Source organism: Melanaphis sacchari, unplaced genomic scaffold (genome assembly GCF_002803265.2).
Source record: "Melanaphis sacchari strain LSU unplaced genomic scaffold, SCAv2.0 Contig50_pilon_pilon, whole genome shotgun sequence".
Taxonomy (NCBI): domain Eukaryota; kingdom Metazoa; phylum Arthropoda; class Insecta; order Hemiptera; family Aphididae; genus Melanaphis; species Melanaphis sacchari.
Window position 1 is genome coordinate 1,991,461 of NW_020271344.1, and position 16,765 is coordinate 2,008,225.

A 16,765-nucleotide genomic window follows, 5' to 3' on the forward strand; every position below is an offset into this window, starting at 1 on the left:
AAAATATTGGCTATTTTTTTGTGATTCTCAATTGATGTAGGAAAAACTAGGTATCAGTACTTTGTTATTTTAAAATAATTAAATCAATTGAAAACTATAACAATTATTGTTTCTATTTTTTAAATTTAATTAAATCTTTCATTTTATTTTTATTAAAGTAAACTTATTTTTAACTTTTTAAGTGACATTTAAAAAAACTTTTATGTATAGATAACCCATGCATAATGGTAATATTTGTTTTCAATTTTTGAATTCATCATTATTATCAACTTTTTTTAACAGTATTACTGTTTCGTTAATGTATAATAATTAATAAGTGCTTCTCGTAATAAAAAAATTGTTCAAAGTTGTTATAAAATACAAAACATCAATTTAGTATTTAAAAAACCCTGGATAATCAGTGTGCTGTATAGTACCTCATCAATAATTAAATTTATATAATAGATGAGATGAATTTGAATTCAATAATAAATCATAATTTATTATATCCTGTATAGATATGAAAAATGATTTTGAGTGGAGAAGAATGTCAGTCTTTTTTAATTTTTTTCTGTAAACTAATTTTACGCTCCGTTAATAAGCTTATAAATTAAATACATGGTTTCTTACAAGTTAAATTATTATTACAATCTAAAAAAAAAAAATTTTAAAATATTTATTTTTTTATAGATATTTCAAACTCAAATTTTAATGAAATTGGATAATTAAACAAAAAATAACAATACATATTATAATTTGTTAAAAATAAAATATAAATAAATATTTACAGAGACTTTCTTATATTATATATGTAAACAAAAAATATAAAAAGTAACACAAAATATTGAAATTTATTTTAAGCTATATTGTATACCATGAAACTTGTTCGTCATTTTTCAGTACTCATACGGTAATATTATAAGTTGATAACATAGCTAGAAATATTATAATAATGATTACACAGGTTTAAGGTTATATATGTGATATGTTTTTATTCAAAAATGAATTTATTCTACCATATGACATAAAGAAAAAAAATTACTTCTATCAATATAAATATAAAATAAAATATCTTTAAGTATATTATGTAAAGACTAAAAACCATATTCGCTAAGAATATTTTTCGTATGCAATGATTTATCATTCAATTCAAATTTAACTCATCCATTACAATTTTCTATACAACGTTAAGGTATTATACTGACATGACGACCCCTACATACAGCATAGTGACTTTTTTTTCAGTTTTTATTATTGATTTAAAAATTTAACATTTCTATAAATTAAATGTTTTTTGAGCCTTTCTTTTTATCTCATTTTTATAATTTATTTAAATTTTATTTTCATACATTTTTTATTTTTTTAAGTTTACACTTTATACAAAACGTATACTATGATATTATATAAATAGACTTACTGCTATTGATAAACATTTTATTTATTAGTTACGTCGCTTAATTAACACATGTAACATATGAAATATATTTTTCTCAAAAATTTGATACACCAAAAAACTTGATATGTTGGAAATATGATATTAAAGTAAAACCACACCCATACCTATATGAAAGTAAACTAGCTAAAAATGTAATATTATTTACTTATAGGCTAACCATTGTGAAACAGTATTTCACTTGTAATCCCAACAATTAAACAATAAAAACTAATTAATTTTACAAGTATATCATAAAACTTTAAAAAATTTATTTCATAAAAATGTAATATTGCATACTTATGTGTTATAGATATAATTTTTTATTTGTTGGTTTGTTATATTTTCTTCCATCAAAAATATTATGTTATTGAAAAAAAGTTATACCAATGCTTTTGATAACATTAAAATACCTAATTTGTTTTTTTACTAGAGGGTACTAATATGACGTTAAACCAATACCCTGGCTTCGAATTTGACGGCTCTTTTAAGGGTTAATATAATAATTTGGGATACTGAATTTATACAACTAGTTTGAATCATTATAATATAAAATGACTTTAAACAGTTTTTTTATTTTTCATTGTTAAATTTCCAAAAACTTTAATACTATAATACAATTATTTAACAAATTAAATTTTATTTAATCATATATTCATATATTAAGTATTAACTACACTTAACAATGTACAATATGTAATTTGGAATTGTAATGAATTATGATACTATTCGTATGGTTATAACTTATAATATGTGGCACATAATACATTACATTATTACCTAATGGCTAATGGTGAATATTGAATAGAATTATAAAATTATACATATTAGTGTACTCACTAAGACCAATAATTAAAACTTTGATAAAATTTTTTATATAGTGAAGAATGATGACCAAGCAAGTGTAATCACTATCGATCCAGTAAAAGGCACATTTTCCTAGTTATTTTTTTTTTTTTATTACTAATGAAATACATATTTTTAACTATTTTGAATACCATTTATACTAATATTTATATATTTATAATAAGATGTGTATTTATGTAAAATAATATTTACCAAAGTATTAGGTAAATTAAAATAGTAATTTCAGTCAAATGAAAATAATAAGATTTCAATAATCATTAAAATTCTATAGATACTTGGAAGCATACTTTACTACTAACATATTTTAATTTAGTTTTATTTCTTTGGGCTAGTAAATTCCGTATTATGAATTCTATGTTTTATCTATTTAATAAAAAAATAATTAAAGATAGGTATTGTATAATTTTTTGGTTAGCCCATAACGTTAGGTTTTCTCTTACAAGTTACATAAATCAATAATATTTCCCAGTATTTACTACTGTTTCAAATTTTTATTTTATATTGATACATATGATATTTTATTATTTTATTCATAAAAGTCCAATATAATTAATTTGTATTCTATTTAGCTAGGTAGTGAATAGAATAAGAAACAACATTTTTTGTACTCTTTGAATCTGTTAATTGTAATAAATATATTGAAAGTCATGTCTAGCAGTTGTGATAAATGCCTACTTATATAAATCGATAATTTGACAATATTATACTTGTCAATATCTGTCCAATTTTATAAATCGGTGCTTTGTCTAATATATAACTGATTGAAAGTTTTATATGTAAATAACTCTAAACAAACATCGAAAATCTAAATAAAAAATCTTAACAAAGTACCTAAACTAACAACAAAAACAAATATTTATCGATAGATCAATAAGTTATATTAATTTCATTAAAATAAATATAAGCAGATAGTTTCCATAATCATAACTATATTATATTTATACTAGGTATAATATATTGTAGGTACGCTTTTATTTAAAACTTACTATTAAAGAAATAAAATAATGAATTTTAAAAATTAAAAATATATTAGTTAATATTATATTATAATTTTTACTTATATTATTATTAAAAATAATTTAAATACTTCCGAAAAGAATAAAAAAAAAGTTATGATTTTAATTTGTTAATTTATTTTTTAATTAAGAATATTCAAAATGTAATGCATTATACATTTATATTTATATTGAAAAAGTAAGCAATTTTAAAATTGCTAAAGGTAAGTAGTAGTTGTACAACCCATTATAGATAGAGGAATGTTATTATTTTACAGAGATGTTTTTACACGTAGTTACTAAGTATACATTGAAATTTGTTGGTTAAAGAAAAAAGATCAAAAATGTGTGTACATTAACTTTTTTAAATGAAATCTAACTTTATAGTTCTTTTTTGATCCTCACGGTATGCTTAAACATGTAGATACAAAAAAATCTATTAACAAATTAAAAAATTATGGTGGTTATTATGACATAATTTTCTTAAATAAAACGATATTTAGTTTCTTGATATCAGACTGTATGTAATAAATTTAGATGTTTATATAATTTATATTTATCAATAACTATTGTATTAAATATTATACAAGCGTACACAATTTTCAAGTACTTAATTTTTTAACGAAATAAGTCATTATTTTTTTTACAGATGTTACTAATAATAACTTTAAACAATATATTGTTGTATCATTTATTTTGTAAACCGTGTTCTTAAAAATTATAATTTTACATCTATAAGCTGAAACGTTTTCAGACATGAATATTCAGTATATGTTATATTAAACTTATTTATATTGTTTTCATCTGTCCTAAAATACAAACACAGATCGTTTAGATATACAATAAAAAAAAATAAAAAAAATAACCTCATTCAATTAAACAATATAATTATATAACTTTTATTATATATATCGTTTATACTAACATTGACATTTAAATGAAAGTACTTGTATTTTTGGGTACATGATGTGTAAAAGCGAGATGAATATGAAATAAATTATTACTCATCATAAAATGCCTATGATTTTAAATTGCCACAATCGTATATTTTTAGATTCCCAAATATTTATATGATACACCAGGTGATCAATTTGTATTAAATTTACACTCATTTTATAATTTGATTTTTAAATTAAAAAATTAGTTTCTCCGTATTTTTTTATCTTATTTGTTCATTTTCAACAAATTTTTTGAAATAAAACATTTTTTTTAGAATAGTTCTACTTAAAAATATCATATTTATATCAAATAGTTAACTGTTTGAAAACGTTTGTAATTTAGATAAATAAACGATAAAATATTTATTAGATGCGATAGTGTTGCAATATTACGCTTACTTAAACTTAAATTCATATTAATAATCAACCAGAGCCTTACTATTTGATACATGGAAATTAGTATTTATGGAAAAAATATTCTGTTTAAAATTTAATACAGTAGTCGCCGCTTATTGGACTCACGGTTAATTGACTCATTCGCCTATTAGACTCAAAATGGATGGTCCCAATTCGCACATATACTAACACACAGCAAAAAATTCGTCTATTTGACTCACACACCGGTTAATAGAATCGTTTGAAAATTAGATAAATAAATAAAATATGTACATACATTGAACAAACGTGTTATAAATAAGGTACCGGTATTATGCTTTTATCGTGGAGATAAAATAAATTACGATAAACCAAGCTGTCGTCAATGTCAATTAGTACGACAGGTAATGTATGAATAGACAATTTTTATTTTATTAATTATGTATGTATTTTATTAATTTTATTTTATATAACTATTTTATTTTTAATTGGGTATAGCTAGATTTTTATTTTTATACATAAATACCTTGAATCTCAATACAAATTTTAAAGTAAATACGTTTTTAAATTTAAGCATTTTCAACATTTATTGACTCATTCGGTTAATCGACTCAAATTGTCGAATTCCAAAGTGAGTTCAATAAGCGGCGACTACTGTATGTATAAAATATGTGTAAGAAATAAAAAATTATAAGAATTGTTACATTTAAAATAATATAAAACATATGTCATATTATTATACAATAGTATATATGTATACCTAAAAAAAATGTACCAACATTTTTTTCATTTTTGAATTTACTTATAATGTGTTAAATACTTCTATGTTTAACTTTTTTTCTAATATTACAAAAATATGTACTAAGTTAGTTAAAAAGATATCTTCACATGATTGATTAAAAATTATTTTTATAAAATTAAGTAAGACGGAGACGTCCCATAATGTTGACATATTATTATTTTGTTTCAATTTTTCAGTCCTTTGCTTGACTTGTTCAACTATAATTGTATAATAGTTTGATGCATCGTTATTATATTATAGTAAAATATTAAGCTTTAAACACGTCGATGACAGTTATATCGACAAAGAATTTATCGAATATAACACTGTCCTAATAATTGAGAGAGGTTTAATTAAATTGCTGTTATGATATTATAATATAGTAAGTTATTACTTACGTCAACAAAATAACAATTAATTACAAGAAAAATCGTCGTATTTTTGGCATTGCATATTTATATTTTCCACCGATATTAAGAAAATATCTCTCGGGTATTGGGTACGCATAAAGAAGTTTTAACGATTAAAGAACCGCAAATTTCCTTCAAATATGATAAAATAAACAAATTTAATATAATAATGGAATGCATGTTGTACATATTTCATTTACAAACATATTCTGGTTTCCCCGATGCAAGAAAAATTAATTGATTTTAAATTGCTCTGATTTTGGTAAATTTTAATGTAGTTGAGACTTTGAGAAATCCCAACATTCAACGTTTCAAATAAACAGAATACGTAAAAGTTACGTTATTGTTACATGCTAGATTGGCCCTTACACAAGAGCACAATTATATTAATAAAAATGAATTGAATTGTAATATATTATAGGTATAAATCATTCATCAATTGCGATATTATTTAAGTATGAAATTGTTTAACATATTATTTATTATTTATAAATTATAATTTAATGTGTTAGTATAAGTATCATCATATAAAATGTACATGATCATAATTATTTTGGTTTTATATGATTAGCTTTGTACCAATTTTTTAACAAATATTTTACTTTTGATCATATAAAATCATTTAATATTTTAAATTTTAACTATTCCAAAAGTGCTGGAAGGAAAATTGGTGTTTATGATTATGTCAAAATGTTAAATATTAATTGTTTTCGTTTGTGTAACTATCTAAAATTTATACTTAAATATAAATATAAGGTTCTTTGTCTGAAATTAAAATAAAAACTAAGAAAATTTAAACGAAATTATTATTTTTTAAATCTATTTTAAGATTAAAAACCTTTGATATTTAGTTACTTACTAAAGCTTTATAAAACCAACTGTATAGTTTATTTCGTAGTAGGTAATTTAATTAAAATGAAACGTATAAAATTATTTGATATTATTTCAGAATCGATAATTTATTTACATGACTAGGTAATCTAACCTAAATACATAAAAAAATCCAGTTCAATAACCTACGTATCATGACGAATTTCTTAAATATTATAACATTTATCACTAATAATACCTTTTGATTATTTTTAAAAGTTAATATATACCTAAAAAGGGTAAAATGTTGTTTTATAGTTGTTATTGTTTTTAATTATTTTTATGATTAATAAATTATACACCTAAAACGATCACTTAAATGTAATGGATAATAATTAGTACATATGATAGGTTTTATTTATTTGTATAATAATAGTGTATAGGTGAACCATGCAATCATAAATAATAATAATACATGATGTTATATTTATATAAATGGAAGCATAATATACATGAATAATCCGGCGTTAAACACACCGATAAGATTAAATTGTTCAAAACTTTATCCTAAAACAATTCACAAAGCCTGTACACAACAAAAAAAAAAAAAAATCTATATATAACAAAATTAATTGTATTTTAAGTTTATATGTAACTTACAATTTGTTCATTTTTGGAAACCAAAATTTTAAATATTCATAATTAATGATATTAATGACTATTTATATATTTCTGTTAGAAATCTGCGATAAAACTTTTAGATTACCTATACCTAACTATTTAAATGTGTAATAATAAAATATTTAAATGCACTTATTATTTTTTACCTGAAGTAATACAGACTGTTCCGCCATATTGACTGTTGTTATTACCTTTACGATAGTTCAAACTATCCGCGGTTTTTATTTTTTCTACATGACCATACAAAGTGTCCTAAAATTTAATCCGTCAATTAGTGGAAATTGAAACACTTGAGAATTATTATAATTATTGCTCTAAAAAAATATTTATTAATAGAATATTAACAGATTTTTTTATGATTAAAACATTTATAAAATTTTTTCTTTGTCATTGAATCTGTACAATTGTATACAGCCTTACACAAATATAATAAATCAATAGCAGTTATTTCCATTTAAAAAAAATAAATATTATTTACGTTATTTTATTATTAACAATAAACGAATTTCTCTAACTTAATTTATTATTTAATAGAATATAAAAAAATATGTATACATGAATCAAAATACTATGAAAAAATGTTTCTTCTGTGTGGTTTTACTGCCGTGGAAAATATTTTATCATAAAAACTATTATTATTGTGATACGTTATAATAGCATCATGTTTGTTTAATTTTAACAGCGTCTGATTGGCTTGAAGTACTGAAAATGACTGTGTGGTCTGCAGAAGAAACAGTTGCACAAAATGAACCAGTAGATTGGCAAGTACAGTTCAATGACCAGTTGATCTACCGGAATTATAACGAGCAAAAACTTAGACTGAAGCAACTTAGACGGCAGCGGAAACTTAGACAGCGGCAACTTAGACAGCAACGACTAAATATGTGGAGAGGGGTGGTCTCTGCGGTAAGTCCGCAAAGTATTAACATCCAGCAACTGCTGGAGGCCGAGGCTCCTGACTATTGGCTTCCAGCCAATCCACAGGGAGCTAATATTGAGCATCTTCATCACTAGTCAGTTGTCGAAAATTACTCTGGACCCAGTGGGTCCACTCCGTGCATTTATGCCGCTATATCGATCATGCCACGTTACATTTCATGTAAACTTATAAAAGAATGACTTCAGAAAATCAGCGACTAGTTTAAAGGCCATGGTGGCAAAAGGGGAAGTGGAAGTCCCGGCCCTTAACGTGTCCAGAGTAGAAAGACGACAACTGACCGAATTTTTCCAAACTCTAGAATGTTGACTAACTATCCTCTCCCATCACTTAAATACCTATCATGGCCAATCGTTCACACAACTATAATATATTATATAATGTAATTTTATTTATGTAACTAGTTTTATACTCTTCTATAAAAACGGTGTATACTACTTGCGTCCGAATTAATTATCAGTAAGTAACTTACGTCCCGCAAAAAAAGATTAAAAAAAGGTCATAGCCTATTTGCGTCCCGGTATACCTTTTTAGGCAGCCTAGTTGCGTCTCAAGATAAATAAAGCATAAGCATAGCTCATCAAGTATTTCAAAGTATTATTATATATTTATAATTTATTTATTGCATATGATTCCACTACATTTGATTAAATTACATTAAAAATACATTAACTTCACATTAAAAAATAAAACTATATAACAAATTTATAGATTATGTAAAAAACATGTTCAAATAATTATTATGTATAGTTTAAAAAATATTTTATTATAAAATCGTCAATTATCAAGTAAAACTAAAACTAAGAGTAAACTAAAAAACGTTTATAAACCCGTAGATACAATTTACACATACCTCATAATATGAACAATATTATTGTAACGCTGGACGCATAATATTTATGGACGCAACTTGGTCATGACTTAAATGGCAGGTAAGAAGAATAATATCGTTGAGTTGCGTCCACAAAACGAGACGCAAGTTACTTACTTAATTTACTACCCGTAAAATTTACCTTTTTGCGGGACGCAAGTAGTATGCAGTCGATATAAATTATTTATTTATATTATCCTTTTTGAAATTCGTATAAAACATTTTTGGACACACAACTAACTCAACCTAAAAAAAAAAAGTCTTAAGGCCGTCTTTTGCTTAGCTTAAAAATTACGATTGTTAGCCGTTACAAAATAATTTTGTATTTTGTGCCTATTATTATATTATTATTAATAATAAAAATTATAATATATTAATAAATTAATATATTATATTATTAGTAAACAGCAATATTGATTTTTATTACAAATGTTAAATTATTCAAGCATAATACTACATTTTAGCATAAAGTGCATATGTATTCACCCTTGTGCAATACCATTATGTATTTTCAATTTTGTATAATTTGTAATATTATCCAAAGTTGGTAGTACTCAATAGTACTCTGGATAATCGGTGTACCTATACTTACTTACATTATTACCATTTTTTGTGCACCGATTTCCATGTGTGTTTATGAACTATCTATATGTACTTCATAATATGGGAATTATTTTTCATTGATCAAAAATTATTTATGTTGGTTGAGCTAGGTAAGTTTCAGATTAAATAATATTATTATAAATTATATACTAAAATTTCCTTCTAAACTTTAAATATTTATTTTTGTTTTTATTACGTTTGTAAATTGTTTAAAGTAAATTTCGTTAGTTAAAATAATTAGGTTAAATAAATCATAAAAAATATATATCAACATTTTACACAGTTCATTAAAATATTGTATCTTCATTGTAATTAAAAAAATTCACAATCTAATTCACTAATAATATTTTAAGATTATGATTTATTTAAATAATATCATTTACAGTACCTACTATTAATTGATTCAAGGATTTTAATTTATTGTTATAAATATTTTTAAATACATAAGTTTTATTGTATATATGTTTTTTATTATTAGTATTATTTGTGTTATTAGTTTTTTCTTTACTATACATATACTATAATATAATATATTTAATATACACAATATTTCTTATTAATGTTCATAGTTATTCAATTCTGTGTTTATATTCTGTGCTCAAAAATACTTATGTTAATAGTTCTAAAATAAAGTCTTCGTTTTAATCTACAATAACAAAAATTCAATTAATAAATTATATTATTAAATATTAAGAATTAATTTAATTATTTGTATCTGTTGTGTGTTCAAAAAAAAAAAAAATATTTATTTATATTATCTTTTTTCAACTTCCAGGTATTGTTGTTATTATAATTTAGAATATAGAATATTAACCAATACAATAAACGCTATTTTAAAAACTATCAATGCATATTAATATGTGAAGTTATTATATAAATATACTGTGATGCTTATCAACAGTACTTTCAACTATAAGACGTAATGATAGATGGGGACGTGGGGTAGCTTCGAACTCTTGATCACGCAAAAACAGATAGGGTGTATTCTGGTATATTGGCAATAAGGAGGTTTCATTGCTACCTTTAATATTTGAACACAAGTTAATTAGTAATTGAACCGACTGACACTAAAAATATTTCTATAATACAAATTTAGTAATTGGCTACACCTATACCACGCAGCTGAATACAATGATTTAACTCTAAACTATCATACTTTTTACGCCTTCCGCTAATCTAGAAGTACGGGGGAAGCAGTACATTTTTTTCAGAAAAAATAATGTTATAATTTCATTACATAATAGATCATAGATAACATTTCACAGCAATATCAATAATCTTATTTATATTTAAAATTTTTGTATATTAAGACGTACTCTTACATTAATTTAAAGCCTAGTGTGGTTTAAAATTTTCAAAAACTACAAACTTAAAAATGTAATCTCTCAAAAATAATATTAAAAATATTCTTATTGTTACCACGTATACATATAATGGAGAATTCAAATATTTTTTTAGAATAAAAACGGTGAAAGCGTAATGACGTACTATTGACATTCTACTATCATCTGATAGAGTGAAAAAATAAATATTTTCGTGGTCACAGAATATCTTATTGATATGCACATGCAAGTGCATACATTATTTTCTATACGTTTACTATACTTTAATACAGGCCATTGTAAATTCCATCGATTTACAGGTAGTTGATTTTTAGGTTGAATTTAAAACATGAATTCCCCCGACACTATTATTGTTCGTTAAAAATAATAAAAATTCCATCGGTACGTATATTTTTGTTAAATTAAAAGACTAAGAAGTTTATTTTTATACTCCTGAGGGGAGGAACGCTGCTGAAATGCATGTATCTGACATTTTTTAAGTGTTAAATTGAGTAATTTCTAAAATATTACTTACATGTTATGTTTTAGTATGTATATATAGTGTGTATAATCATAAGTTCGATGATATAGCACACCTACGCATTCACGCCAAGTCAAGTAATCTCTTGCTTACGAATAATATTTACATTGAATATTATGTAATATGTTGCATTATAGTATTTTAGCACAACTTATCAATTTATGACGCTTATTTTCTATCATTAGTTAATCGAATTAAATTTTTAGCTACAATTAATAAATTTTATAAGTAATAAATGGCTTATATACAAACACATATTTTGAAAGGCGAATGTATCGAATAATCAATACAAATACAGCTTATTATGTATATTGCGTAGTGGAAAGAATAGTAAAAGAATTTTTGAAAATATTCCTCACACGTGAAAACATACGTGTCTAAAAAGAAACGCTAAGATTTTAAGAAACCTTTAACTACTACCTAATGACGAATCGAACACGTTATGTACAAACAATACAAATGAAAATAAATAAATAAATTCTGGATATCTTTTGAAAAAAAAACAATTTGCATTAACAATTTAATTGAAAATATAAGTTATGTACCTACCTGCTATTTTATTGTCAAAAAGATTTATTATTGTTAATCATTGGAATATGTATATTTAACAGGTAAAAGGTCATGGGAATTCTTTCGACAACTACCTGCCTGTTATAAATAGGTATGTGATTACAATTTACATGTTATATAAAAATATTCAATAAATTACTGTGCAGCTGTCCCTTCAACAATTATTATAATATCTACTTATATTAAATTAGGTACATACATTAATTATTACAGTAGACTCCGCCTAATGTGGGCACCAGTTAATATGGGCATCCGTTTAATATATGCAAAATGGCTGATCCCAATTCTAATGTATACCATCCAAAAAGTAATTTTATTTAGTATGTTATATTTAGTTTTATTTATATAGTAATTTAACATTTGTTTCAATTATATGATTTACGCGTACAAAATAAAAACTTTTTTTGATATCACAATTTCTTTTTTAAACTAATTTCGGTTTTTATGGGCAACCGCTTAATATGGGCAAACAACGTGTCCACATTAAGCGGAATCCACTGTATACCAAAACTAAATATGATTCTTGTTCTAGAACAGAACTCAAATACATTAAACTTTAAAACGTGTACAAAATTCGTAAAACTACGAATTTCACTGAAAAATAGATCTCTTGTAACTTACATCGGGATACCACAATTGTATCGTATTATAATTCATATTGATTAGATACTTAGTAAAACTTTTTTTTGTTTTCAGGTTCTCCGTGCTCTATTTTTAAGAAATCCTGGATTTCAATATTGTTTTTGGTGTAAAAAATTTCGTAATATTATAAATTACGATAATAAATTTATTTTAAATAATAACCTGAGTGCGATGTCATTTAAAATATCAATAAAAAAAAAATAAATAATAAATGGATTTTTCTTTTTTACCTGTAAGAAATCTATAGATTGCACCGCATATTACTCCACCAAATTTTATTACATATTGATTTCATTGGCTATCAATCCACTGAATATTTTTAAATTATTTACTTTAATAATAAAAAATGTAAAATGTTTACATTTACATTTATATTAATATTTTATTACATGTAAGTACATTGCTACTTTATACTTGTATTATATTTTTCGTTGTGGTCGATAATAAATTATTTTTGAAATGTTTTTATTTACTGTAACCTGTACTGTTAATTAAAAAATAGACTTTATATATCTAATCAACATAAACAAATTTTTTTAGTTTATTCCATTGGCTACCTAATTTTTATTTTTAGCAAGCTATTGAAATTTGAAATTAATTGCCACAGTGGCTTAGTTCACCCGAATACCTCCAAAATATTTTCGTTTCAAAGCCCGTTACAGTGGAAATATTTGATGAAGCACACTTTCCGATTACCTATTCTAGCTGAATAAACTTGACAGAAGTAAACAATCCCTGAGGGACAAACGTGACTGACCACCGACTACCAACTTCGTGGTGCATTATGGATACAAGATTGTAGGGTACTTATACAGTTTACAGATTTGCTAATCCCCGAACTCTATGGTAACACAATAAATGTACATACAACATGTATAAACTAAGCGAGAAGGGTATTGAAGTGTATATAATATGTATGCCAAGATAACTATAATAACACGTCGAAATAAAAATCAAACAACAGCGTAACGACCACATGCGCCTACAAGGCTTGTTATATGTGCTATTGTATATAGAGACTAATATAATAAGCCACAGGAGGTCGAGATAGAGCCAGTGGAGGGATGGATATTGGGCGAAGGTCAAAACCAGCCTGGGTAGAAATTTATACTTCGTTATATTGTTCTTCGTTTTCTGACCGTATCTAAAAATACATTGATACGATCTGACACACCATTTGTGTATGTATATCCTTGATCTTTTGAAACACTACAACTATACACTCCGTTTATACCATCATAAATTATACTCACCCCGTGCATTGTATAGTTGATGCTCAAAAACCGCCAATAGACGAATGGTCACGTAGAGTAAAAATATATACAAGTAACTACCTAAACACATGTTTTATTAACGCAAATATTATACGTACATGGGTATTAAGAAAAGAAAACAGCATGAAGACTGAACAGTTTCATGATATCAATAGAATTTATTTGAACGAAAGAAGTTCTGACGGGGGGGGGGGGGGGTAAAGGCACTCTATTATTCTTAACCATTGGTTATACCTACTGTATCTTATAATAACGATTGTATTGAATGTAACTAAATAATATTATTGTTGATGTTTAAAGTTATAGTTGGTATGCTATTTTATAGATCTGAAGAAAATATTTATAAAATATAGTGGTACCTAAAAGAAAAATAAAAACGATTAAATAATATAAAATTATATCATGTAACTCTAAAATTGTACCTGTCATATCTAATATATAAGTAATCCGTATTATACTAATATTATTTATTGATAATTAAAGTATTGTTATTTGTTATACAATTATAATTTATAAATAATAAGATACCTGCAGATTTCAAAAAAAATTACGTTTTAAATGTAATATTTAAAACATAAGTTATGTACAAATGTAAAATATTACGTATAACGATGTGCGTATTATGAATAATTCTTTCTAGATACCTATTTGTAGAAATACTTATGTCTTGTTCATTATTTTTCAAACTATTTTACGAACATCACATAATTCCACAATTAAATTAAATTAAAAAGAAATGATAAACTGTCTAGAATTATAAAGATAATTCTGAACAAAATCATTGATTGCTTTCAATTATTTATGAACTACTTTAAAATATAATATTTAAGTTTTTTACTTAATACTCTGAATCATAAACTAATATCTAATTGTAGTGAAAAACTGATTTTATCCTACGTTAAATATAGGTAATATATTTCCAGTTAATTATAAGTTGGATGTCTTATCGATAGAATTAAATAAAATGGTTTAATAATTTAACATGTACCTAAAATTATTTTATTTTTCATTAATTTATGCGTTAGAAATATTTAATTTAGCAGCTTAAGTGAAGAAGTGCCAATCCTGTAATGGTAATATTTATTTTGTTTTAATTGTCTGGTATTACCTTATTATAGATTATCATAATTAGTGTTAAAATGAAAGTATTATAAAAAAAAAGTAGAAGACTCTGCTATAGTACAGTAATGGCAAAAGAAATGAGAACATACACGAAATATTTTTAATAAAATCTCTTTTTCATTAATAGGTAACCAGTTAGTGATCGAGAATATTCTATAAACCATAATGAATTGGTTTCTTCGTTTTTAAATACATAAAGATACCTTTTTTTTTTTTGTATAACAGCGGGCATTTAATATTTCAATATGGCTGTCTCAATGCCCATATAGTGTAGTCCCAAAGACATACCTACCTACTTCAAAAAACACCTGTCGTCCTATTGTATTCAACATTCAACAATATAATATTTTTCGTTCTATTATAATACTTAAGTACACGCAGTTAAAAAGCTACTATAATTATTGGCCTTTATTTTAAATACAATTTTGTACCCCTTGAGTGACCGTTAGGAAATTTAAGTAGGTATCTAATAAAAGAATATTAAACTTTTTATCACAGTAACAATGATTATAATTTATAGTTCTGCTGGTATAAATACAATGTTATTTCGGTTTAAATACGCGTAATAATCTTATTTTATAAATGAAAACAACAATTATTTTTTTGGATCATTGCAAAATATTGTATTGAGAATAATAAAAAATAAAAATCTATTATTAAACTTAGTAAATATACGTACATAATAAAATCTTAAACAAATTAACGAAAAAAAACATATTAGAATCAGTCTAAGATTATCGAGGAGTTTTGATTATCTTCTTTTTAGAATTCATTTTCAGCCATAAGTACATTCATATTTCATATTTTCTCGTCCCCAAATACAGTAAAAATGTAAATAATTCTAAAATCACTTTCTACTATATTTCGCTGCACAGCTATCAATCGTAACGAGGGCTGTTGAGCTGTACCAAATGTTTTATTGTATGATATTGATTCTTTTTTTTATTTGTGTTCAGTAAATTCATATTTTAGTGATTTCAATACAATATGTTGTGTTTATTTGGAATCCTATTTTATTTGTTTATCTTACCAATCTTTTTTATGTCGTTGCCAACAACTCGTAGGTATAAATAATATTATTTGTATTTTGATTTTAGGCATTTGAAAAATATGTGCTTGTTTGAACAAAAATTGCATTTGACTTTTATTATTTGTGGAAAGACTTATACATTTGAATATTTTTCTGGTCGATTACACAGTATGCTTGATATACCTAAAACTTATCAGCATGAATTAAATTTAAGAACGTGTGGTATATAAATTTGAAATTATTTTTGACTAATCTTGTGTTTTTATAAATATTTCGTAATATCGATCACAAACATATAGGTAATAGGTATCTATTTAATATCTCCATTATTTGAATTGTAGGTTAAATACGAAATTTTCAATTCAAATAGAATAAGATGATTTCAATTTTAGATTTTTGAACGGTGCAAGAAATGTAATCTCTTTAAAATAATGTGAACTTTTTATATTTTTTTGAATTATTATTACTTATTTTATCTTTCATTGCCTTTTAGTGTAGTAAAAATCTAAATTTTCATTTTTAAGATAGCAAATTAGACCTAGTTAGTACTTTGGTGGTCAAAAAAATGAAATCCCTAAATACTAA